Here is a 27,784-nt window from a genome sequence, read left to right on the forward strand (position 1 = left end):
TACTTTGTAGGTTAAAAGGTGACTATAGCTACAGTACATTGTAGAAAACATTGAGGGCTTGTGTTTGCATGACTATAGGATCTATCCATTCATAACAGAAAAGAATTTGTCTCGGCTACTTGAAGGAACTGTGCTGAAACTACTTCAGGATTAAAGAACAATAAATCCAACACAGAAAGGATGTTTGGAATAAAACTGCCTTGGCAGCACCCCTAAATTGGGATGTAATCTTCTTGTGTACAAGAACAACAAAATTAACCAGAATACTGTTAGCAAAAATAGCTATATTAAGGACTGATAGACAAAGGAGTAATATGAGATTTTTCAATGCAAGCCTCGACAGAAAGGATATTGGAAAAACTGGAGGGGTCTCAGAGCAAAGTGATGAGAATGATTAAGGGCCTGGAGAAAGTGTCATATAAAAAGGAGATGAAAATAAAGAGCTTGCTTCCCTTAGAGAGGAAATAAATAAGATGGGTGATGATACAAGTCTAGAAACTAATGAATGGTGCAGAGGAGGCAGGCAGAGAACTCTTGTTCTTGGTATCTCATAATTCAACATCAAAGGGATGAAGAAGACTGAAAGCTGTCAATTGTAGCCCGCAAACAGAAATGTAATTTGGAAGGTCCCCTTTGACTGATGGGGCCATCATTGCCATCAGATGTGTCTCAAGGTAATCTTTTAGGAAATTCAAACAAAGTGAGTTGACAAAATTATCTATTGATATAATAGATAAGGGTGTAAAATGTGTATTCATCCCACATGGATAATGGTACAGCATGATAAAACTAGCAGGACAGAACACTTGGTTAATAAGCAGAACACAATAGCAAGCCTGCAAAAGGCAAGTCCAGACCAGAGGGTCCTGTGGAACACTTAGAAAATATGCAGATTCAGGCCCTGACAAATCTCCATGGCAAGGGAGTAGGCATGGGCACAGAAGACGAAAATGATGGTCCATGTGGTTTGTGTGACTGCCTGAACTGAATGTTCATTTTGTTTCATGATTTGTCTGGTTGCCCAAACTGGTTCATTGTTTTGTTTTGTTAGGGAGGTGCAAAACTCACTGGGAGTCTTCAGCAGGCTCTCCTCCACCCGTCCTCTAAGTCTGGTGAAGACTGGATTTAGAATGTCCACATTATAACCCCCCAAAGCAGGCGCCCCCAGGAAAGCTCAACTTCAGCTCTCATGATGAAAACTAATTCTTCTCTCCTTATGCTGCAATGCAAGGTGAAAGCAGCAGAGTCAGGGTGTCTACTCCCATAGAGCAGAACAGGAGCTCCATGATTGGCCACCAGGGCTGCCAAGTCAAGCAATGGACAATTGCTATAGGTGTTTCTAGAGCTTTCAGAAGTCCACCCCAGCATTGTCTAGAAATTGATTGAATTGACACCAGGCAGTCTGGGAAAATGATCCACAAAAATTGAGCCAAATGAAGTGTCACGACCCAGACCTGCAGGCAGCGACGGGCAGCTTCTGTTGCCCTGGCAATCGGCCAGGACGCGGGCTGCCGTCTGTAGTGCTTGCAAAGGGAGCTCAAGCGTTATCTTAACAGTCCTAATTGGTCTTCACCATAAATCAGTCCAGCCGAAGGGAGTAGCAAAGCACGGTGTCAGGAATGCAAAGGGTCAATAACCGGGGAAAGCAAGCCGAATATATCCAAAGTACTTAGCCAAGTCGCAGAGTCAAAGCAGGGTCCAGTGTCCAGTCCAAAAGTCAAGCCGGGTCGGGAACAGACAGGTTTGCTCAGCAGGCAAGAGGGTGCAGGGCGCGGTCACGTCCGAGGGTGATCATTTGTTGCCAGCACAGTTTGTACTGAGGCCAGGATTCCAGATATATTGTGCTGGCTAATTAGCTTGTCAGTATTCTGGGCTCAGATCCCTCCTAGCACGCCTGCGTGCCTCTCTACGCCTGTTCCTGAACTCCAGCCGTCTCCTCTCGCGTAGCCGGTCTCCAGGTGGTGGTGATTCAGGAGGGGATGAGCTAGTGCTTGGTGTAGCCTGATCGGTTCCAGGTGGCCCCTGCTGCTGGCTTGCTCCTTCGGGACTTACGTCCGATGTTGGTAAAGGCATCTGCACAGCAGGGGCTGGGTCTGAAGCAGGCACCTGCTCCGAGTCAGCAGGGGCAGGCATGACATGAAGCACCAAGGAAAAAAGGGGATTTATTTTCCATTTTGGGCAAGGTGCAAGCAAACAAACCAGTTTGGAACAAACCCCGAATCAGCCTGATTCATGCACAAATTCTGATTCATGGTTCGGTTCATGCTCATATTTAAAAGGGAATTCTATAGTGCTAAGGCAGCCACCAAGAACTCTTCCCCACGAATCCATGTTAGATAACTGTTATGGCAGTTTTTGAGCTCAAATGCATTTCCTTGTTAGACAGGGATAGGGTTGCCAATCCAGAAATTCATGTAGAGTAAGGATGTAAAGGAAGGGTTCCCAGGCTTTCTTGATCTGCTGCCCCCACCCCCATTTCATGTGTACTGCAAGAAAGTTATTACATTTCTTAGAGATTGAAAGTCTTTTAACATACTGTAAAAGGGGTAGAAATTTGGACTTAGAGAAATCAGGAAAATGCCCTGTTGTGTGCATGGGTATGTATGCATATCTCTAGACCAGTGTTACACTTTAAACACTGAACTTGGATGAGCATGCTTACTTTAACTGTCAAATATTCTTCTTATCTTCTTTAGAAGGTCTTAAAAGTATTGGTGACTGCCATGCGAGATTGAGCTAAATGGGCTACAGTAGTTGATTTGGTCTTTTCAATTTCTCATTTTTGGTCTACTGGCTCTCCTAATAACACGTCTAATGGCTTGTTATGATACAGTTTGAAAGTCACTTTATTTTAGGGTGGTCATCTCAGAAATTGGGTATTCTATTGTACAAAAAATTTGGAGTGGGGGGTTGAATCTATGAATGTTTTTGTTTTCCCCGGCCTGAATACTGCAGAGAAGAGGTATGAGAAACCACTGCATGAGGATTCAATAGTCACAAAAACTACTTTCATAAAAAAGATTCTCAAATGAGAAGTTAATCAATAACATGCACTGAATGACTGTTTTATTTTAACACCCCCCCAAAAAAACCCCCAGGTGTATTGCACAGATTTTTTTCCAAAGTCATCAACTCCTGGGGGGAAGGGGAACAGCTTAAAACTATCATATGCCCAGTTTCCTGTAGTTCAGTTCGTATCTTTTTAGAAAAATGAATGCTATACTCCTGACACAGGGATAGGTACATTGTTTTTCTGTAGGCAAGCAGGCATGAATTTCAACATGTGGACCCCATCTCTTCAGTGGACTTAGTAATGTTCCTTTGGTTAGGGAATTTTGAATGCAACAGTGCTTCCTGCTTTTGAACATTTTTTGAGCATGGGACAAAAATGGGGAAGGTTAATCCAAATCTTTATAGTAAACCTAATTTGTTTGCTGTTGCTGCTGCCCATCCTTCCAGTTCTGTAACAAACCAGGTGCAATCATTTGTCCTTCAGTGGCTTACCATCAAGCAAGACGAGGCAGCTGTACTCAGGTGGCTACTCTGGGTGCCATTTTGTGTGGCGGAATGGGAGAGTCAGATCTGACCCACACACCACTTTAAAGGCCTCCTCTGTAAGCCTTGCTGAAATAAATGGGAGATGTTCAAATGCATGGCTGTGAATGTCTTCAGTTCCCAGTTCATTTGCTCATTCATTCATTCATTCCCTGCCTTTTTCCCCAGTGGGGACCCAAAGCAACTTACACATCATTCTCCTCCCCTCCATTTTATCCTCACAACAACTCTGTGAGGTAGCTTAAGCTGAGAGAGTATGACTGCTGAAGATCACCCAGTGAGTTTTCATGGCACAAATGGGGATTTGAACCTGGGTCTTCCGGATACTAATCCATCACTCTTAGAATCATAGAATTAGAATGGATCTCCAGAGTCATCTAGTCCAATTCCCTGCACAATACAGGAAAATCACAAGTATCTCCCCATGCCCTCCTTCTCATGATGTCCCTAAGTCCACAGAATCAGCATTGATGTCAGTTGGCCATCTAGCCTCTGCTTAAAAATCTCCAAAGAAGCAGTGCCCACCACCTCCCAAGGTAGCTTGTTCCACTGAGGAACTGCTCTAACCATCAGGAACTTCTTTCTAATGTTCAGCCAAAACCACTTTTGATGTAATTTCAACATATTGGTTCTGGTCTGACCTTCTGGAGCAACAGAAAACGACTCCATACCATCCACTACATGACAGCCCTTCAAGTACTTGAAGATGGCAATCATATCACCTCTCAGTCATCTCCTCTCCAGGTTAAACATGCCCAGCTCCTTCAACCTTCCCTCATAGGACTTGGTCTCCAGGCTCCTCATTATCTTCATTGCACTTCTCTGGACACCTTCCAGCTAGTCTATATCCTTCTTAAATTGTGGTGCCCCAAACACAATATGTGAGGTCTAACCAGAGCAAAGTGATACCATCACTTTGTGTTATTTGGACACTATACTTCTGATGATACAGCCCCAAATCATATTAGCCTTTTTAGATACCACATCACACCGCTGACTGATTTCAGTGTATGGTCCGCTAAGATCCCTAGGTAATTTTTGCACAAACCACTGCCAAGACAAGTTTTCCCCATCCTATAATGATGCATTTGATTTTTTCCTACCTAAATGCTGAACTTTATATTTATCCCTGTTAAAATTCATTTTATTTGTTTTAGCTCAGTCTTCCAGCCTGTCAAGATCATCCTGTATCCTGACTCTGACCAATTTCGCACTAGAGTTTTAATCCTGGTTTAACTCTATCCCCAAACTGACTTTCTACACTAGAATCATAGAATCAGAGAAACCAATTTTATGACTCTATGATTCTATGGTTTTAGTGTAGAAAGTCAGTTTGGGGGCAGAGTTAAACCAGGATTAAAGCTCTAGTCTTCTATTGTATTTGCAACTCCTCCCAATTTAGTATCATCTGCAGATTTAATAAGCATCTCTATTTCTTAACTACTACTGTACAATAATTTCCATGAGTCACTAATCCACTTATTTGAGTGGCTCTTGTTTTAAACTAGCCTCTCTTTTTAACATATTCCTGCTTCCCGTCTTTCTATTGTTTGCAGCCTGTAATATAGATTCATTGGTCAGGGATACAACAGATGAAGTGAAATTTGACTAATGAAAGCTTACGCTGGAACAAATTTTTGCTAGTTTCTAAAGAGCCACTGGACTTCTGTTTTATTTCTTTGCTGCAGACTCACAGGTACCCATCCAGAACAGTAAGCAGATCTTTTCCCATGTCAATTAGTGGGAGGAAGGGATGCCATTTGGATTTTCTAAATGGCACAATGTCTTCAGCCAGGGCTTTTCTTTTTTTGTAGAAAAAGCCTAGCGGGAATTCATTTGCACATTAGGCCACACCTCCTGATGCCAAGCCAGCTGGAACTGTGTTCCTGTGCATTCCTGCTCAAAAAAAGTCCTGTCTTCAGCTGTTCAGCAATCTCACTGTGCTTTATATCATAAACATGACCTGTCATTAGAAATAAATGGATGAAATAAATGGATGGGCCTGTTCTATGGGAAGGGTGGGCTATAAATTGAACAAAATAAATAAGTGTGGGTCATTCGGGCACTACCAGGAGTCATAGGAAGACATGGGGAACCGTATGAGAAGATTAAAGGTTTTGCCTCTTTGGGCATTAAACAACAAGTCAGTAGTCCTTGGGAGGGAGATCCAAACCATAGCACCCTTTTGAGGTTAATGCCCTAGAAGAAACTCTGGCAATGGTCTTTCATTCTCAACAAGCTTTTGCTATGGGATATCAGGACAAAAGGGAAATCAGTGGCTCTAGTTCCCTTTGACTTAAATTAAAGCAAAGAAGTGAGGCCATTTATAAAATGAAAAAGGGTCATGGCCAATCTAATAAGAGCCCAGAAGAGGAACATGGTTAGTGTCTCCTAATTAATCTAACTTCAGAATATTAAAAAAAAATAATAATAGCTTTGCTCAAATCAGATTAACTCAGCTCAGGAAAGGCCACTGGCAAATATTTATTATTTAATATTCAGGTTATTGGAAGCTCAGGCTTACTAGGGGGAATATCTTTCATTGGCTTCATTAACTGAACAAGTGAAATTGCACTGTGCCCAGATCTCAGCTAATTTCAGAGATTTATCTGGCAGCAGGAAAAAGACAGGTTGCTTACCTGTAACTGTAGATCTTCGAGTGGTCATCTGTGCATTCACACTCATGGAATATAGCGCCTGCGCCAATCCCCGAATCGGTACCTAAAAAGCCCGGGATTTTTTCGTGCTCGGCACCAGTGAGCATGTGCAGGTGTCCCAGTACGTATGCTCACCGGAGCCAGTGAGAGGATCCTGCCAGTTCCTTCTTGACAGCTGGAAGCCCCTAACACAGGGAAACCGTCAGCAGTGGTGCTGAGCGTGAAAAATTCCTGGGCGTTTTAGGTACTGATTCGAGGATCGGCGCAGGCGCTATATCCCATGAGTGTGAAGCACAGAGACCACGAAGAAGTTCATCTAGGCACCAAAGAATCTCAGGAGGTCTAGGATTTGAGAAGTGCAATCTGGTTAAGACGCTCTGGCATACCTTCCCTAAACAAAGTTTCCAAATGATCGAAGGCAGGAAAGCAACAGATGTGTCCTACCCTCTTATTCTTTCCACCTCTCTTCTGGAGTCGTTGCTGGGACCAAGGGAGGATGAAGAAGAAATGGTATATAATTACTAGCAGCAGGGCCTCAGCACAGAAGTTAAGGTGAAAGAATGGCTAGTATTTGGGTCTGCATCAACCTGTGTAGTGTTCAAGTTCACTAATGAGTTGTGTATGGGCACATTAGGTATGTGTGTGTGTACATACTGTTGACAGTTTGATGGAGTTTTGCATGAACGTGATTTTGTATGCCTTTGTGTTTCTGTCCTTATGTGATCTTTTTTGATGGACAGCTCTCCCTCAGCTTGTTCTGTCACTGGCCAGGTCCAAAATAATCCCCTCTGGCACCACTGCAAGGGCTCAGCTTTGATCTGGCTTTCCTGGTGCAATAAAATACCTTGAACTGGCCACAGTTTTGGAACCCTGAACTGTGACACACCATGCTGTGTAGGAACAAAGGGCAGGTCGACAAGCAATCTGGAAGCTATTGACAACAACTTGGCTTTGGATTTATGTTTTCTACTTTGGGTTGTTTCTTATATTCTAGGAAAACAAGAAATAAGAATGAGTGATTTGTGCTTCATTTCCCACCCCACCCCAGGATTATGAGGTGTGGTGGGGATGATGTGTGTAGGCTGTTCAAGTCCCAGAATGCTTGACAAAAAAAGTTTATGTCTTGAGGGGAAAAAATTCAGTTGGCCACAGCCCAGGTCAATGGTGACCTCTAGCTAACACTTTTCCAGTGGCATTTGCTGTGTGCAAATTTTCAAACAGTTATTAATTCAAGGTGCCCAACCATGACATTTCTGCATACCAGATCTCCAGATCACCCCCAATTTACCCTTTGCAAAGCCTGGGTGGATGTTAAAATACTAGATTTGGATGGGGGAACCTGAGTCAGAAATGGCTCAATCCACTCTGCCATGAGGCTTATTGGATAACCTTGGGGACATCATTATCTCTCAGCCTAATAAGGCTGTTGTGCAGATAAAATTGGGGATAAAAAGCAAGCAAAATACTACCTTCAGTTTACAAGAAGGAGATCAAGCTACAGAAGATTGAAAAGGGAATTTAAACCAATTCTCCATTATACCCTATGGGGATCAGTCTCCATATGGCATAATGCCCAGCAGACATTCAAACCGCACCCCCACTTTCTGATGATCCTGAAGCAGGGAGAGGGTGTCCAAACTAGGGGATCCCCTGCCCCCAATTGGGGATTGGCAACCCCAGAGGAAAGTGTAGAAAGGTGGTAAGCTTGCACCTGAGCCATAGGAATGGAAGGCCATAGGATTTTAAAAAGCATGGATGGTTTAAGGGGGAAAAGGGCATTCAAATAGAAACTGCCTTTTGGAGACTGCCGCTGGTTGTAGGGAAGCTGTTAATCTTAATACCTGCTTCTGCCCGTAGCATGCAAGAAACGGAGTGCAGCTTGACAGGCTGAGGAACTGGACTGTGTACATATGTTTATATATGTAGGACAGGGCGATGAAAAAAAGAGAACAAAGTGCTGCTTCATATATTACAACGGTCCTACATAGAACATGCACCTGTGATGATCATGATGATCCTACATTTCTGGATACACAGCAATCCACTGCACAGATATAAGATGGCTCCACATAAGAGCTACATGCATGATCCACACAAAATGCCTCCCATGTAGCAATCTTGTAATGTGTTAAGGTGTTTGCAGAGTACTGAAGGAGTAATATTTTGAGGTTTTATAAGCCAAGGCAGGCTCATGAGATAAGTATGTATGCATTAATGAAAGTGGAAAATTTTTGAGAAGGTTTCAGCAAAAATATTTAATTTAGTAAAACCCCAATCTTAGGAGTGGGGCTGGTCATTAGGATCAAGTGAATTTTTAAAAAACAAAACCTTTTGTTTGCCTTTCTTAAAGAGGAAACCAATGCCCAATTTGAGGGTGGAGTTTGCACATGTAACTAGATATATAATTACCCTTTATAAATGCTTTCATTTTGTTTACATTTCAGCATGAATAACACTTTAAGTTTTTCCCCAACCAAGAGATATTAAAAATTTAAAAACATCGAATTTAGTTGCAGATTTTAAAATAAATAAATAAATGAAAGTGAAGATATTTTAGGTAAAACAACCACCAAGAAAAATGAAAAATAAATTTCAATTGTCAAAGATACCAAATGAAGATGCCATAGTTTATCACTAAAGACAGAATTCTTTGTGAGGAAAAAAACCCCTTACAGAACATTGTGATTACCAGCTTGGTTGCCAGAGCACCCGGAGAAGTGACTCACGCACACATCTGGCCAGAGAGTGTGGGTAAACCTATCCAGGGGCAAAAGGGACTTATTCATTACAAGTAGCCACAACGTTACTAAGGCACTCTAAACCGGTACAAGAGTGCCTACCAGGAGAACGGATGGTTTTCCGTCATTCCGTATGATGACCATCCCAACCATGAAGCGGAGGAGACTGCGCCTCCAGGAGCTATCCAGGTGAACAGTTTTGAAGTTCTGACCATGGAATCCACCGTGGAGGGCTAACACCAACGCAGCCATCTTCCTACCAGGCTTGACTCCATTCCAGCGAAGCGGATGGCTCACGTACACACCAGATGTCACCTGTGCCTGCAAGCAACCTACCCACCCCAGGAGTGGTTAATCGTCCAACCACCACTTTCTTTGTTTAACAGAACTCTAGACAAAGACTGGTGCCCAGAAGAAGACAGAAGAAGAGGAAGACCATCTTCAGCCAGAGCAAAGTTCCTTTGTACAAACTGGGTGCTATCTAGGCCATGATTTGGCTCTCTATTGTCCATTAGATAAGTTCATTAGTATTACCCCACCCAAGTAATCTCTCTATTCTTCTTCCCAACTATCATTTTTGGAGCCTCCCCCTGGTCCATTTCAACCTGAAAGTTCACTCAGGTATCCAGGATCCAAGCAAGTCCATTGGTCAAGAGCAAGCACCCAATTAGGTGACACCAATGTACTTTCTATTGGTTGTCGCAGTAGTTCAGCCCTTATGGTCACTGCGAAACCTCCCCTTTTTGTGAGGTCATGCACCAGCTGACCACCTTTCTCCTCCCTCGTACCTCCCATCCCCTAAGGGCTCAAGAGAGTACTTATAATCTGTGGACTAGCTACCCACAGATGTGCTTCTAGCACACCCAATTTAGCAGTATCCCAATTTCCGCTGCATAGATCCATCCCCAATTCTAAGGCCAAGTTTCGGGTCCCTTCTTCCACTTCCTTGCTCGTCACCATTGGAGCCTTCCTTGAAGACTACGATAGGTAAATATTGCCCTGTTTGTCTACCCATGTGTTCCCCTATCTATCTATGTTTCCTAGGACTGAATGTGTGTTTTTATGAGTATTTTATCTTGTATGGAAGCCTATATTTTCTTAATAAATTATAATTGTTTTACTTAATTAGAGTCCCCATTATTTTAAGCATTACTTTTCTGGACGTGGAATCCTGTATATACAGGTAAAAAAAATCCTGAGTGAGCCAGGTGCCCACCTGACAATTCCCCAACCTCGTTTTGAGGGCATTTTGGCTTACATCTTTCTTCAGTGAAAATGCACATTACTTTCTTCCTTCCACTTCTTAATGTTCAATAACATCAAAAGAGCGGTTTGGCAGAAAGTTATGAAACCATATTTTCTGGGATGTGACATGAATGTACAGAGAGGAAGGAAAAATGAGAGAGGCTGGCATGCAAGGGAAGAGAGCCTGTGGAGTTTGCTGTTGGGAATGCTCCAAAGATATTTGCTACTCTGTTTGAAATGCCTTGGCCTACAGTCAGTAACAGGATTAGCCTGCTGGTGAGTAAACTGAAACGACAGTTTGTGGGACCAGGGCCCACAGTGAAAGACAATGAGGACTGGCTCCTCTCTACATCCATGTTAAACATGGCCAGTTGGGGCAGTAACCTTTGAATGTCAATATCACAGGATCCACCCCCCTCCACCCCAAAGTCAAAACTTGTGAACTTTTTGTAAACCAGATTCCAGTTTATGCTACATCTCAATTCCCCCAAAGCAATTGCTGGTAGCAAAAATTCTGTGTCAGCTAATTCCAGAGGTCAGCTTCTACAACTTCTTTTAAGAAGCTTGTGATGATTTATGGGATAAGAAAACTCCAGAGCTCTGAGGAAAGTTTTTTTTTTAAATTCCATTACACCAGTAATTCAGATTAGTGTTTGAAATAATCAACACTTAGGGCAAATATCCTGGCCAGACATGTTACCAGCTAAGACTGTAACAAGTATATCATTTAAACTGGGTCGACTCATGTGACTACCTCAGGCCTGTAGCTACGAGGGGGCCTGTGGGGGCACAAACCCCCGACTTCTGGCCAAGGAGCCCCCGGGGCCTCAGCCATGTTGGTGGGAGCTGCCACCAGCCCTGCGAACAATTTGCATAGTGGAGAGGTTGCTCGCGAGGCCGGCATCAGAAGCAGCCAGAACCTCCTGCCTGAGTTAAAGGGCCCACCAATCAGCTGATCAGTGGGCCCTTTAACTTACGAGGGATGCTGGGGGCTGCTTCTGCTCCCTGCAGGCGCACTATTTTAGTGGCGGGGAAGGAAGGCTGGCAGCAAGAGCGACTCTCTCTGCTGCTCTTGTCACCACCCTCCCTTCCCACCACTAAAATAGCTTGCGGGGGCAGGGGCAGAAGCAGTCACGAGCCCCAGTTAAAGGGCCCACGGATCAGCTGGGGGCTGCTTTTGCTCTTGGTCCCGCGCACTATTTTAGTGGCAGGAAAGGAGGGTGGCGCCCAGAGAGAGTGGCTCTCCGTGCCATTTTCACCACCGCCCTCCCTTCTCACCACTAAAATAGAGCGCGGGGCCGGGGGCAGAAGCAGCCCCCAGCCCAAGTTAATGGGCCCACGGATCAGCTGGGGGGCTGGGGGTTGCTTCTGCCCCTGGCCCCATGCACTATTTTAGTGGCAGGGAAGGCCAGCTGAGAAAGCAGCTTTCCCTGCCACTCTTGTCACCGCCCTCCCTTCCCTGCAACTAAAATTGTGTGTGGGACCAGGGACAGAAGCAGCCCCCAGCCTCCAGTGCGTTAAAGGGCCCATCGATCAGCTGACAGGTGGTCCCTTTAACTTGTGCCAGAGGCTGGGGGCTGCTTCTGATCCTGGCCCTGCTCACTATTTTAGTGGCGGGGAAGGGAGGGTAGCAGTGAGGGAGGGTGGAGGGAGTGAGGAGAGGGAAGATTGTGTGGGGTGCTGGGGTGTGTGAGTGCATCCCAAAAAATTAAATGCCCCCTGACCTTCCAAATCTTGGCTACGGCCCTGGACTACCTTAAAGATTAATGTATTTACTGTGGCATAAGCTTTCATGCCTACTTCACTGGAGGCATGAACTGTTATGTTTGCTTGGCTAGTGACTGGAAACCAGCAGGAGTTGGGGGAAAGGACTGGGAAATGAGGGGGGCATTGTCAGCATGATAGCATTACATCACTTCTGGGGAAAACTCAGAAGTGACATAACATTTCTCAAAGAATCACCAGAAACTCTAAGGTAAAACCACAGAGTTTCCGGCAATTCCTAGAACAGAGCAATGTCACTGCTGGGTTTCTCATGGAAGCAACATAACATTGTAATGCCAACAATGATTTTTTTTTAAAGAATATTCCCCCTCACCCTGCCAGCCAACAGACAGGCAGCAGGGTTTGCTTGTGGGATGACCTGACAATACTGCTCAGCAATGAGACTAGGAGCCCCAGCATCCTGAGACACAGGTCTGTTATATGGCATTGCAGAGCATAAAACAGTAAAGGTAGTCCCCTGTGCAAGCACCAGTCATTTCCGACTCTGGGGTGACATCGCATCACGACGTTTTCACGGCGGACTTTTTACGGGGTGGTTTGCCATTGCCTTCCCCAGTCACCTACACTTTCCCCCCAGGAAGCTGGGTACTCATTTTACCAACCTCGGAAAGATGGAAGACTGAGTCAACCGGGAGTCGGCAACCTGAACCCAGCTTCCGCCAGGATCGAACTCAGGTCATGAGCAGAGAGTTCAGACTGCAGTACTTCAGCTTTACCACTCTGCGCCACGGGGCTCTCATTGCAGAGCATAGATGACAACAAAAACAACCCATTCAGATGGCTGCAAACCTTTCTTGGTTGGTGATGAACCGGTAAAGTAAAAAGAACCTGAGTAGTAGTGTATATTAAGAACCTGAGTAGTAATATATATTAATCAGCAAAGAGAGAAAATTACTTTTGGTAGTGAGCTAGCTACTCTCTACTTCCTACCGTGTCCAAGTCTAATTGTGTCAAATCTGTATACTAATTCCAACTCAGTAGCTTCTCATCAAGGGTCTCCCTTTGCAATGCTTCTGTTGAAACACTGTTAGCTAACAGAGAAAAGTTTCTGAACAGGAACAGCCAATGCTCCTGCTTTGGGTCTTTAGGTCTGACCCAGAATTATGGGGATATGTGTCTGAAAATGTAGGATGTGGCAGACCAGGGCTTGTTTCCAGATTCTTGGTTGAAGACCATGGATGGAGTACCGTGAGAGAGCAAAAAGGGAAGAATCACTTCTTTCAGGAAGATCTGTTGACTCTGTCCCAGTGTGGCCAAGACCTTTCTTCCCTATCAGGTAACACTGGAAGAGCAGCAGACATTTGAACCTAGAGGACAACTCACTTTTGTGTCCAGTTGGAAACATGGACCATGGCTATAGGACTTCAGGATGGCTGGAATGATCTGACACTGTATGCTGGACCTTAAGGGCTCAAACAGATGAAACAAAGAACACACACTTTGTTCCATCCATAAAATTCAAACTGAGTGCTAGTGTAACCAGCCTTAAGGCCATGCAGGGAAAGAACTGCACAATTTAACACTTCAACCTGAACTCAGTTTTGCTATCTGAGACTAACTCCTCCCTTCTCCCACTCTCTGCTACTTGCACGTCCTTTAAAGCATGCCCTTTAAAGCTGTGCATTTTTTCTTTAAAATGCAAACAACAAAGCAGGGAGTCCACAGAAGGTCTGTAGGGACCACACAGAAAGGTGGGTTTGGGGGCATCAGCTTTTTAAGTCTGCAGTATTTTCTCTTGGCTTCTCTTCTAACTGAAGTAAATGGTCAGATAGGGCCAGCTAGATGGTTGAAAGTTGATAGCAAGAGGCAAAAGTGAAATGTGATGAAATTGCTTGTCTTGGATACACCCCATAGCCCTCATTTCTTCCCAGTGTCTGGGCAGAGAAGACTAATGAAGGAAGGGAAGACAAAAGCAGCCATAGGCAGCGGGACTGACAGTTGGATGGATGGATAAAAAAGGGGAATTTATGCAGTTGTGAAGGGTGATGTTGTATTTTCTAGGAGTAGGACATGTAACCTTGAGATGTACAAGAGCTATAAGGCCCATTCTGTCCAAATGATAAATTATGACATGTCAACGAAAGCTGATGAACATGATCGAGAAGAAAAGAACTGTGAATATTTGCTTGTAAACTGCACAAGCAGAATATTGTATCTGGAAGGTCTCCCTTACAAATAGGATAGCATCAGAAAAGTATTGCCTGATCCTTCAGCTTCTCTTTTAGGACAGAAACTATTTAAACAGTGGGAAGGGTAACCAGAGACATCTCCCTGGGCAAAACTCCTCATTAAGTGCCTTAGAAAACTTCTGGAAAGTCATAATGGCTGTGGGAAATAAGAAACTCTAGATGGAAGCAAAGCTGAAGAGAATTCTAGGCCAATCCCAACCTCATTAGGTTCAGGTGGGCCAGAATTACCTCATGTGCTCAAGAAGCATGAAAAGACTTAGCCATTTTCTCTCTCAAACATTTTTGTATTTCGAACAGTCAAATTCCTCCTCACATCAACCACTAACATGTGAATGCTTCACTTACTTTAATGATTCTAACTGCATATGAACCAGCAAAGTAGAGAAGAACCATTATCTTCAATTTGCTCATGAAAATCCAAGGAATTGGCAGGGTGCTTTTCAAAGACAAAGACTGCTCTCAAGTATGTCCCCTTCTCTTGGCTTTTAAACCTGATGGGTGGCCAGTGGCCTGGGTTTTCAAAAGGATTCAGCTTCAAGGTAACAAATACGTTCAAATGACCTGCCTAACCCCATTTATTCAGTTGCTGCCACCTCTAACAAAGGAGAGAAAGAAATCAGCCACTGCCCACTTGCAAATGTCAGTTATCCAGCGTGGGGTGAATCAATCTTATATGTGGCATAAGAGTTTGTACTAAGAGCTGATAGTGGGTGTCCAAATCATATTTTGATAAGAAACATTTACATTTGACTTTGATAGCTGGTTTTGAACCCAAGAAACCTCCTTGCCTTAGGTTTCATTCCAAGATCACACACCAAGGCTGTGACAAAAACCACACATAATCTGGGCACCAACAAGCTTCATCCTTGGAGAATTCTTTCTTAAGAGGCACATACTGAAATATCATAATCTCCTGGCTTCTTTCTACAAACAGAACAGTCCTGAAAGCCACCTCTGTCCCCAGAAAGAATCAGCAAGTTAAATTCTCCCAATGATAAGGGGGTTGGGAGCTGGGCACAGCTTGTTCTGTGAGCAGTCATCCCCCCTCCCTCACAACATTTGCTCAGTTATAATCCTGTGATTAAGAAACAAATTTTGTGGCTGCCTCTCCTGCTTCCCTCATGATCATTACTTATGGACTAGCTGTTTTAAATGCATTGCACAGGTTAATGAGTTCCCGACGATTTCAGAGAGCACAGAGCGAGACCGGGCTATCCAGCTGGAAGAGCACTCAGGTCTGTGTGCTGAGGCGGTGAGTTCCAGTCTCCCTTGTTAGAGAGATCAGCACCTTGGCTAATGCTCAAGAAGAAAAAAGGATGGCAGAAAGGGCAAGCACTGAGGTGTTTGCTAATGATTCTACCTGGCAAATCAAACTGCGGGTGTGAAGGCTTGGGCAAGGTGCTGAAGGCAAAAGATGTAGTTGCAAGGCAAGTGCACTCTAGACCACAAGAGGGAGAACTGCATAGGAAGGAAAAGCACAAACCTTCTGCTCACAGCCCAAGTAGTTCTTGGAAAGGTGTTTCTATGTATGTAATGGTTCATGACATTCCAAGCTGTTTTTTTTAAAAAACCTGATTTGGAAAACCCTGTCCTGGATGGCTCAGGCTAGCCTGATCTCTTTGGATCTCAGAAGCTAAGCACGGTCAGTCTTGGTTAGTATTTGGATGGGAGACCACCAAGGAAGTCCAGGGTCACTGTACAGAGGCAAACAATGGCAAATATCTCTTGCTTTGAAAACCTTACAGGGTTGCCATCAGTCAGCTGTGACTTGATGGCACTTGACACACATATACAATCCGGAAAAAGAATCCTCAGATCAGAGGAATGGATTACCATTTGAGTTTAGGAGCACTTTCTCCTATGCTGGGTAAAGACGAGCATGAATATTGCTGATAGCTGATCATGGGGACAGGGAGATTCACAGCAAACAGTCATCATGATGGGAGTCGTGAGGAGATAGGAAGTTATGCAGAGCACTGAAGCTCTTGAGTATATAAAGTGGCTTTATACTGTGTCAAACCATTTCGTTTTGTGCGGTCCACTCTTATGCTCTGGTGGGGTCTTTCCTAGCACTGCTGCCATCTGAGGTTCTTTTTAACTGGAGATGCTGGGGACTGAATTTGCAGACTTTTGCATGGAAACCATGCACTCTTACCACTTAGCTATGGTCTTTCTGCTTCATTCTCTGGATTTTCCACTGTCACAGCAAATGTATTTTGGACTTAGCTCTACAAACATAAGAACCAGAAAAAATTTAACTTCTGAAGTCTTAACACATGATGAATCCTTCCACAGATGTCACCAGTCTAATCCAATTGCCTCTTTTGCAAACTTTTCCAAATGCTTATTTATTTTATCTTCCTCATTGAGACTCAAGGCCAATTAAAAGTAGTCCCCTGTGCAGGTCGTGAGCAGAGCTTGGACTGCAGTACGCTTACCACTCTGCACCCCAGGGCTCCTTCTCAAGGCCAATTACAGAGTTATTTAAACAATATAATGAAGACCAGTATAATACATACACTAAACAAGGCAATTCAGTTGGATCACACTATTAAGGAACAAAATAAAAACTGCATAATATATCCAATAAACAACATGGGGGGGGGGAGAAAAGTGCCTAAAGATGTCTGCAGACAATTAAAACCACAACCTTATCCACAGTGTAAAAACTGTTCTCTTGCACAATTCTATTTTGCCACATCACTATTCCTTTTACAAAAATCTCAAACAATTCTGTTCTCTATATTCTGCAAAATGCTACAGGTATTCAGTCCTTCCTGTCCTCATCAGGCTGGGAACTCCACCAGGTGGGAGCTTCAATAGAGAATGCTCAGATAGAGGCAGCTGTTTACTCCACCCCTTTGCAAGGCAGCACCTCCAGAAGGCTTTGCTTAGATGAGTGTAGTTGGTGCAGTGGGGGGCAGGTACTGGGAGATATGTACTCACAGTACCCCTAGTTAGCCTAGTCTCAGCAACTCACTAGTAGATCTCATGCTGCTATTGGCAAATCATGGTTCTAATGTTCCCAGCTGGCAACTGGAGGTATCAGAGACATGGCAATTTCAAAAGACCTCAAAATGCCACAGTTACCCAAATGTGCCCAAGGAAATCACATGACATTGATTCTTCTGAATTCCTGAGGAATGTGGATGGTGGCTTCTCTCCAGTCTGGTTGTAGTGGAGCTGAAGGCATTTAAGCCCCTGCTCCCCAAACACTGGTGAAGTGGGAGGGGAAGCTTCACTTCCTATTGTATTAAAAATAATACAGCTGAGTAGAAATTCATTACAGATAAATGTGACAACCGGGCAGAATTAAAGAGCCCATCGATCATTGCTTGACACATGCCTCTTTTGTTCCCTGGCCTGGTTTCTTAAGTCTTTCATTCTCGGCAATGCCTCAGCTCATTAGGCACTTTGTCAGCCCAAGTCTGTCATAAGATGATCCCAGTATTACTAGCAGTACCAGACTACTTGGGTCAGAACTGTGCTAGTACCAGCTGATGCCTTGTTCTCTGAATGCACAAAACAGTGTTAGAGGCATGTGGGCCACATGCGGGCCTTTTTTTGTTTTGGGTGCACATTATTGATGTGGATATGTGTGTGTGTGTGGAGTGATGGTGGTGGGGCTACAGAGGCTGAAAAGCTACAGACCCCTCACAAGCACACTCTCTCTCACTGCAGCATTTAAAACCCATGACTTTAAAGCAAAGACGAAAAGGGCAGGCTGAAAGCACACTTGAGAGGCCAGGAAAGGAGCTTCTATATTCAAGGGGACAGAGATGAAGCTGAAACCCAAGAGTAGCTTTCTGAAGTTATTTGGGATGATAAGATACACTATGGCATTGTACCCCACTCCCTGTCTTGCCCGGGCTCCATCTCTAAATATCCATGACTTTCATAGCCTGAATCTGGCAATCCTCCTCCTCCCATCTCCTGGCAACCCTAGCAGTAACCTGGAGTGGCACCTGTCATGAGCCCTGACGAGAGGAGCTGGAAGGGTTAACAGATCTGGAAGAGTTGCCAGCCAGTTCCTCAGCTGAACAAACAGCAGCTGGCCCATCAATCACTCTCCAGGCACCAGTGTCAGCTGTTGACAATCAATCTCCTCCAAGCTCTCCTCCTCTCATCTCAAGAGTTCAAAGCAGGCTCCGGAAAGAACTTTCAGAGCGAAGACATGAGGCATGCTGAGGCTTCAGATCTCTCAGCCCTGAGTTCTAGCAGAGTCACTGCCACCCAGGGAGAAGGCTGATTGAGACTCCCATATAGCTCCCACCCAGGACCTGGTAACCTTGTGGAAGCAACAAGTCTATTCTCTGGCTTGTATCTATGCTCCTTCCTGATCCTGACCTGCTTGATTTCCTTAGCACCCTGACCTTTTGACTTTTGGACATTGACTTCTGATTCCGGTTTGTGATTCTGCATTGGTGACTTGGTTCCTGCTTGACTTCTTGGACTTAGAATCATAGAATCATAGAGTTGAAAGGGACCTCTAGGATCATCTAGTCCAACCCCCTGCACAATGCAGGAAACTCACAAACACTTCCCCCTAAATTCACAGGATCTTCATTGCTGTCAGATGGCCATCTAGCCTCTGTTTAAAAACCTCCAAGGAAGGAGAGCCCATCACCTCCTGAGAAAGCCTGTTCCAATGAGGAATCGCTCTAACGGTCAGGAAGTTCTTCCTAATGTTGAGCTGGAAACTCTTTTGATTTAATTTCAACCCATTGGTTCTGGTCCTACCTTCCGGTAGGACCTTGAACTGGCTTTGGACTCCTGCCTTCCTGCACCCTGAGAACGTGACAGCACCCACCAGTATAAAGCTCACAGGCATAGTCTTTCTGATATAGAGGGAAGCCTTATGGCAGGATGAGGTCTGTGGGCTTAAAAATGCAGGTATATTTTTCAACAGACTAGGAAAACTGAGGGAACTGTGGCAATTCCCGGCTAACTGTCTAAAAACTGAAACATTGTATCTTGTGAGGAAATTATATTTCTATCTATTAAACTCTCAAGAAGTTACATTTGTGCTAATTGTTAATACCCACAATTTCTTTTCCCTATCCAGAAAAATAAACTTATTTTTGTTGCGTTAAATCTCTGATTTCCTCCTTGGTATTTAGAAAAGACAAAGTTATAACTGGGTTTTTATTAAGGCTGAGGAGAGGGTGCCTCAGGGACACCATCATCATTTTACCTGAGAAGTGGCAAGTGCTTGCAGGCCAATACATAACTATTTATCTGTCCTCTTTGTATGAGATGCTTGGTGTGTGTATCAGAGAGTATGGTGTTGGTGGCAGACCTCAAGTATTCTTAGGGGAGGGATGAGTACAGAGGCAATGCATTGGGAGAGGGGGGCTTTTCCCACCTTTTCCCACACATACCTCTCCAGCCCACCACAGAAGCATTAGAGAATAACTGGATATCAAACAGCAGGCATGATCCAACTTAAGCCCTTCTATTCTCAGCTATTTTCTTGGGATGGAAACGCATGCTGAATTCTGTACTACTGATAACAATGAGGCTTAGATTGCGCTATATTGTCACGATATTGTCATACGCAAAGTGATAGGGTAGTACCCTACACCACTGATGATATCTAAAATGTGGAATTTTTGGATGTGATGAGAATTATCTGTTATTAAGGACTTTGATGTTTCCTGAACTCCAGCCACCATCTGACCTGCTTGCAAGAAATGGCTATTGGGGAAGCAGCAATATGAAACCTCCTTCTTATAAATACATGTGCTGTTAGAGAAGAAGTATATTATTTAATTTTGTTTAAAATATACATTCTCTGTTTTTCCTATCACAAAACACAGTAAAACCCCCCCATAAAGCCACAAAACCCCAAACACAGCAAATAGAAACAGCTGAAACAACACTGAACCTAACAGATTTTAGCATAATAACACAGCTACTAAAACAGCCATTAAGACCATCCAGGTATTATAAAAAAAATATAAGTATCAGCACCAATTAAAACCAATAGAGTATCACAACTACTAAAGTGTCTGACAAAACAAACAAAAACAAAAAAAGTTGGTCTAGTACTAGAATTCTGTCAGACTCATTGCCAGGTTAACAGATAGGGGAAGGAAATTCCACAGAGGAGATGCCATAACTGAACAGGCCATGTTCCTCAGGAGCATGACCTTTGGCGGTGTGGTGACACAAAGCAGGGCCTGACCAGGCAGTCAGTGAATTGATATGTTTTCCTCTAATCAACATCAGACAGCAAAATTACTACTTTATTGAAAATTAATCAAAGCTTCTGAACCATTATCAAAAGCAGTCCTATACTCCAATCATATGGGACTCTACCTTCATTTTCAGGTCTAGCTCAAAGTCCAGTCTGTGGTTTTCCATGGCAAGATGCTGTGTATCCTTGCAAGTGGATACAAAGACTTATCACTCACTTATCACAATCTTATCATAATCAGATCAAGGACAATCCAAAGCTTCTGTGGGTAAGGCACCCTGATTTTCACCACTATGAATTTGGCTTTTCTCAGGGACAAACTGGCTGACAGATGGAATATGCAAGGAACTTTCCAGTATGGAATAATTACCCTATCCAGATTTTCTAATTAGGTTCTGTAGAATGTCATGGGATAAGATTTTGCTTCTTTTCAAGATCTAGCAGCTCTGCTCTGTGAAAATAACCTGAGTATCAACATCACCCACCTCCCCGCCTCATATGTAGGAAGGAGTTTCAGCAGCAAGTCCGGATATTTGGTAGTCTCAAGTACTGGGGAAGAATAAGAACCTTCCAACATGATCCAATAAATGTACCTTTTTATATGCTGAGGTACTAATAAAAATCTCTCCCCTTGGATGGCTATAGAGGGAGCAGTGTTGGGGGGAGAATAATTTTTCAATGATATTTTTTCAAGTATGCACTCAGGCATTGGACAGTTGGAGAACACAGTTCAAAACTAAAAAGTTCAATTATGTCATTACAACATGGAGTGCTGTTTGGGGGGAGTAGCTGTGCTTCTTTTTTCTTTTTTTTAAAGCAAGTCTCCTTTGTTCCTCTCAATGGAATGGTACATCAGGGAGCACTCACCCACTGCAACATTTTATATAAAACTTTATAAATAGTCTCAACAGGTGTTTTCTTTAAACAGTTTCTATATCAACATGACATTCAAGGCAGCTTACAAACAATCAATCCAACAATAGAAGAAAATCCATAACACACTTAAAACAGCAATATCATACAAACTGAAGAGCAACTTAATATCAGGACAAAAGACGATGGGCGACAAAAGATGATAGGAGTGTGTCACTGATGTTATGGACACTAGCCATTACTTTGCAGATCTTTTCCCACAGGTTTGTAAGATGGGGAAAAGATAACAAGATCTCCACTCTAACTTACTAGTAACTGCATTTACTGCACAGATGCATGTGAACACACACACATGCATGTACACGCACACACATGCACAAAGAATTGTTTGGAAAGGTCCAGATCTAGAATAATTTATAAGTGTAAACTCCAACAATTGTGCAACTCTCAGTGCAACTCACAATATCATGTCATAGAAAATTTATCTTTATACTGGATACTTTACTTGTTACACACATGGTGCCTTCAGTTTACACCAAAGTTGAAAACAAGCTGTGGCAGCTTGAGGCACATACTTCAACAAATTTTTGAAAATATTGGATATGAATTTTGGGTAGGGCACTGTTTTTATTATCCCAGTTTGGGGGGGGGGGGGGAGGTAGCTGGCCTCTGAAAATCGGGAGCATTATTTTTGTCATCCCCCTCATTCTCTACCTACCCCCATGGAAAGAAGGGAAAGTGAGGAAACTGGACCAAACTTACCATACCAGTATCATCTCTGCTGGAGGATTCTCCTTGACATTGGCATCAAAAGCAGCAAAGCTTGTCCAACAGCTGGAAAATGGTGGGCAGCAAGGCTCCTGCACTCTCATGAGGCTTGGCTGCCATAGGTACTATCTTCTCCTCCACTTCCCTTTTTTAAATTAGCAACTGAATTGCATGATATTGATATAATAGTATAGCAATATGCGCATCAGGTTCTCTAAATTCCCAGCTTTCATGAAAAGAAAGTATTTTTGTTTTCCTGTGTATCTCTGCAAGGAAAGAGGCTATTCTTAAAAATGAAAGTTGGTGATTCAGGGAACATCATATGCATATCGCTGTACTGTTACATCTATATAACATTATTAAATTGCTAATTTTAAAAAGCCTCCTAGTGGAGGTAGCGGGAAATGACCATTACAGTCATACCTTGCATGAGAAGACCTGCTAGTCTGCCTGTCATTTTGGCTGTGAGGGCAGGCTCTGCTTCCTACAATTCTGGTAGTGGGGAGAAGCCTCCAGTGGGGGTACTGATGGCATCATAAGTCCAGGACCAGTTCTGTCTTTTCCTTTTAAAAATGTAAATGGCCATGGGTGGAAGCCAAATCTACCTGACCATCAGCTGTTATTTGGAATGTCTCTTCCTTTCAGATTGGAAGAGAGATGCCAACTAGCAGCTGTTTCCCAGCTGGCTTCCTTTCTTTCCCTCTCTGAAACCCCAAAACACACCCAAAATTCTGAGAGATAAATTTGTATTACTCCTGGAATTTCAGGAGATTCTGGGGCCATTCTGGGAATCTCTGAGCCGATGTGAAACATCCAATTTCAGGTATAATTTTGGCCCAAATGCACACTCCTAGTAGGACCATACCAAACATCAAATAACTTGAGTCTCAGGAAAACCAGTGGCCTCCCAGGATCCCTGCTCCTGACATAAGACCCAAGCAGAACACAGATAAGGAGCCTGGACAGGAGCCTTCTGCATGTCTTGTGGTAATGAATCAGAAAACACCAGTCAATAACCAGCAGATCCAGTCCTTACCTTGGTCTCCACCCTGATGCTGATATTAGAAGGTTGGCAGACCCTGTGGAAGAAACAGAAACAAAATCTAAATCAAATATCTGCCTATGAAAGGTAGGCCCATGTCACTGCTACATCTTGCAATGACATCCTAAACAGAGTTACACACTCTTCAAAGTTCACTAAAATCAATGGATCTAGAAGGGTGTAGCTATGCTTAGGATGGTAGTTTTCCACATCACATTACACATTCTTACAAGTCTTCCAGGATTGCCAGAAAATGTAACACAAGAAAATTGAAGCTGGAACTGGCATGTTATTTCAAATCATTGTGAAATTATGCATTCAGCTCCACTGCTGCTTCACAGTTTAGGACTGTCAAGGCACAGTGCTTCAGTGATGGTAGAATTCTGCATTAATTACACACTTTTAAAAGCAGAGAGCCTAGACTCTGTAATGTTATACCCCCTTGGCTTCCAACCTGCAGCACCCAACCCTTTCCCCAAGATCTCTGTCTCTTCATTCTGAACTTCCCTCACTGCTGTCACTTCCCCACAGACACCTGTCTTGGGCTCTTTGCTGCTATCTTTACACATGGAAGTTGAAACTCTTGTTACTCTGCTCCTCCTGCAGACTTCCAGGGAAATGGTGACCTGCACAAGAGCAATTTTTTTTTAAGCTCCATTGTTATCTCACTGTAGGAATTTACCTCTCTGTCCTTACATCTCCCTCAAGGGGGGAGATCCAGCTGATAGGTGAATGGGCGGGGGGAGGCTGATTTATTCAGACTCCACTTGGGTTCTGATAACATCGAAGTTCACAAAGAATAAGGGGGCTTTGCCAGCAAGGCCAGCCTCCCCTCTCTACTTTCACTCTTTAGTGACAGTAGATACAAATTCTGCAATGATCTCATTCAGATTGGAGCAAAAGAGTTTTAAACATAGTAAAGTTACTGAAATATATTCCAGTTTGCACATTTTGAATTCTCTGGTTACCAGAATGTAATCATTATTTACATTTCAAAATATTCATCCTTGGTTGTAGGGTGCAACCCTCACTCCATGAGGAAATCTAGAGTACAGGAACTCAAGGCCCATTTTGTCCTCCTTGGCTCCACTGGAACAAAACTAATGGGCAAAGCCTGCATTAATCCAAGGCCTCATACCTCTCTGTGGGGAGCGAAGAACAATTGATCATTTCCCCTTTAATCTGAGAACACAATGATGTTTGCAAGACAGATAATTAGCTGTCTCTCCATTCCCTGGCCTTTCATGGTGAAGTACTAGTGCACAGCTCCCATTTCCCAGAACAATCATACAACGGGTAGAATTGGCTTCTTTGGCCTCAGCATTACATTTAGGGAAGAATACGCTGTGTTGGATATGAAAAGCTTATCACCTTCTGCTGTTTTAAAAAATAACTGAATTGAACTGTTCCTTCTTGGGCGGACAACAGCCCAGGAAGCTTTTCAATCAGAGAACTGTGGAGGTTCTTGGGAAACACTGGCTTGTATCCCACTAAAAATCTCCACCAAGTGTAACTTCTCTGCCTCCACCTTCCCACTGCAGCCCCAAAACCCTCTCCCCCACCCCGTGCTCCAGGAACAGCATGAGGGGATCAATGTGTATTAAAAGTCATGTGACTGTAGGCTTCCCAATCCCCAGGTCCCAGCAGGGGATCCCCCGGTTTTCCAGGCTCCCCCCCCCCCGCCGCCTCCAGCCAGCTGGCCGGAGGGGGGGGGAAGCCACGCCCCCACAGCCACCAGTACCTCTAGATCTCCCGCAGGTTTAGAAACCTGCAAACAGGTCCCATTTTAAAATGCCTCTTTGTGTGTGCCCCTTTAAAGTTGAGTAGGGAGCAGGAAGTACTTCATGGGAAAACGTCAGGAGGGCCTCCGTTTGTTTTGCTTTCATTTCCCAAGTAGGAATATGTGCCTGTGTGTGTGTGTGTGTGAGAGAGAGAGAGCAGCATAGCCCCTGTAATTGTCAGATGTCATTGTGGAGGAACCAGACCCAGTGAGAGAGAGACAGTACTTTTCAGAAGTCTTTGTAGGGGAGGCAGTAATAATGTGTGTCTGTCTCTGTGCTTGTTTTGCATTGTTTTCAGAGTCCTTGTATAGGAGCTTGTTTATGGGATAGAGGAAAACTCGACCTCTCTCTCTTTTGTTTGCCTGTGTTAGGCTGAAAACAGCAGTTCTTGTGAGTAAAGCCCCAGTGAGATCACAAAAATGTGAGCTTGCAAACTGCACTTTGGCTGCTTTTTGTGTGTTTACACTTTCATTTACTAGAATTGCAGCTACTGGGGGATGAGGAAATGATGACTATTCAGGTGAACTGCACTGCTGTATTTTTATGCATTTATTTTGGAAATGGGAAAGTCTGGCTCCGCCCCAAAGTCTCCTGGCTCCACCCCAAAACTCCCCAGATATTTTCTGAAATAGATTTGGCAATCCTACATGTCAGTTTGGGGCCCTGGGACAGTTCAGGCTGCTGGAAAGGGGGCATCAGGAAATTTGTCACACACCTGTGTGTGTTGTGTGCGTGTGTGTGAGAGAGATGACCCAGTGAGACAAAGGAGGGTATGCTGCTAGTTCAAATGTGCTGAGAGAGGTCCGCCCCCCCTTAAAAGTGTGACAGACTTTATGTCTAATCCATTCCAGGAAATGCTACCGCCAGTATGACAGCTAATTCAAAAATTGGTAGGGATACTTATAAAAAGTCAGCAGGGTCACTCTAAGTCTATACACTGCTGTCTTGGTAGCCTTTATAGTTTATTGGGCATTGGGTGGGATCACACTAAGAATTTGGCATAGCAGTATCCCAGCTTTGAAAAAGCCAGTGCTCTTTGATGCATGCTGTGGCAATAGTACAGTCCACACATGTGCAAGAGGAACATTCAGACTGCCCCTCCACAGGGCTTTTTTGGTAGAAAAAGCCCAGCAGGAACTAATTTGCATATTAGGCCACACTCCCTGACATCACCATTGTTTCACGCAAGGCTTTTTTGTAAGAAAAGCCCAGCAGGAACTCATTTGCATATTAGGCCACACTCCCTGACATCACCATTGTTTCACGCAATGCCCAGCCGGAACTCATTTGCATATTAGGCATTCCTGTGTGTTCCTGCTAAAAAAAGGCCCTGCCCCTGTGCATGCAGGGCACATGCATCACATGCCCTGACTGTTCAGACAGCCAGGAAATGTGCCCTGCATACACTTTAGAGATTTAATCTGGTCCCATCCCAGCTTGTCCAAAGACAAGGTAAGTATGGGTGGTACTCAAGATGGCAGATGTGAATGTGTGATCATGCACATTAAATCTGGGGGGGAGGCGTGGCTAGGTTGGGCCAAATCTCTTGTGTGATCACAACCATTAATGCATTCCTTGCACAATGCTTGGCTGTGTATTTCTTCAGCATCTGCTCTGGGACTCTGCTAGAATTCAGACTTGTGTCCACCATGCCCTGTGTTTAATTAACCAATATACCAGCCTTATCTATCCTTGTCTGATTTCTTTCCATCCACAGAGCCAGCCAGTCTTCCTTGACTCTTTTGAAACGCAAGGTCTGTGCTGTTAGTCCTTTAGCCTGTCCTCCGCCTCCATTTTCTTTTTTTGTCATGCAAATACCAAGGGTGCTTTCACTTTGTTATCACTTCTGACTCCTGAGAAAGCTCTTCAACAGCTCTACAGCACCACCATTTTCATCCTGGAGTTTTGTGGCAGCATGAGCTGTACTATTTGAGGTAGGTGTTTTATTTATGTTTTTCTAAAAAAAGAAAGTTCCTAGCTCTCATGATGGAAAAGATATGTTAAAAAATGTGTGGAGAACGAAGAAGACTGCAGATTTATACCCTGCCCTTCTCTCTGAATCAGAGACTCAGAGCAGCTTACAATCTCCTATATCTTCTCCCCCCACAACACACAGGGTGAGGTGGGTGGGGCTGACAGGGATCTCACAGCAGCTGCCCTTTCAAGGACAACTCCTACGGTAGCTATGGCTAACCCAAGGTCATTCCAGCAGGTGCAAGTGGAGGAGTGGGGAATCAAACCTAGTTCTCCCAGATAAGAGTCCACGCACTTAACCGCTACACCAAACTGGCTTGCCCCTGGCGCCATCCCAATGTATCCTGACTCCATCTCCAAAGTCCCCAGATATTTCTTGAATTGGACCTGGCAACCCTATTTATATCTCACCTTTCTCCCTAACAGGGAACGCCAAAGGGAGTTCTGGCCGTCACATTTAAAGGCACCACACACCTTTTAAATGCCTTCCTTCCATTGGAAATAATGAAGGATGGGGCACCTTCTTTTGGGGCTCATAGAATTGGACCCCCTTGTCCAATCTTTTTGAAACTTGGAGGGTATTTTGGGGAGAGATACTGAATACTATGCTAAAAATTTGGTTACTTTATCTCAAAATACACCTCTCCCGGAGTTTCAGATACCCACAGATCAATTCTCCATTATACCCTATGGGAATCAGTCTCCATAGGGAATAACAGAGTGCCCAGCAGTCATTTCCCCCCTCTCCCGCTTTGTAAGGACCCTGAAGTGGGGGGAGGGCCTCCAAACCAGGGGATCCACTGCTCCCACCTGGGGATTGGCAACCCTAACAGGGAATGAAAACAGCTTACATCATTCCCCTCTCTTCCATTTTATCCTCACAACTACCCTGTGAGGTTGGCTAGGCAGAGAACATACAACCAGACCAAGGTCTCCCAGCAAGCTTTTGTAGCAGAATGGGGAACTGAATAAGTCTTC

The 27,784-nt window shown here is 44.0% G+C and overlaps 1 protein-coding gene across 1 annotated transcript in view; it reads right to left on the reverse strand.

The window, feature by feature from the left end:
• The window catches only part of CPLX2 (complexin 2), a 200,627-nt gene that overhangs the window by 87,768 nt on the left and 85,075 nt on the right, over nt 1-27,784 (reverse strand). Inside the window, exon 2 of the mRNA XM_060240222.1 lies at nt 23,046-23,088. The gene's annotated coding sequence lies outside the window, so the exon portion shown is untranslated. The remainder of the gene's footprint in view (nt 1-23,045; nt 23,089-27,784) is intronic.

The sequence above is a fragment of the Heteronotia binoei genome, chromosome 5 (assembly GCF_032191835.1).
Source record: "Heteronotia binoei isolate CCM8104 ecotype False Entrance Well chromosome 5, APGP_CSIRO_Hbin_v1, whole genome shotgun sequence".
Lineage (NCBI taxonomy): Eukaryota > Metazoa > Chordata > Lepidosauria > Squamata > Gekkonidae > Heteronotia > Heteronotia binoei.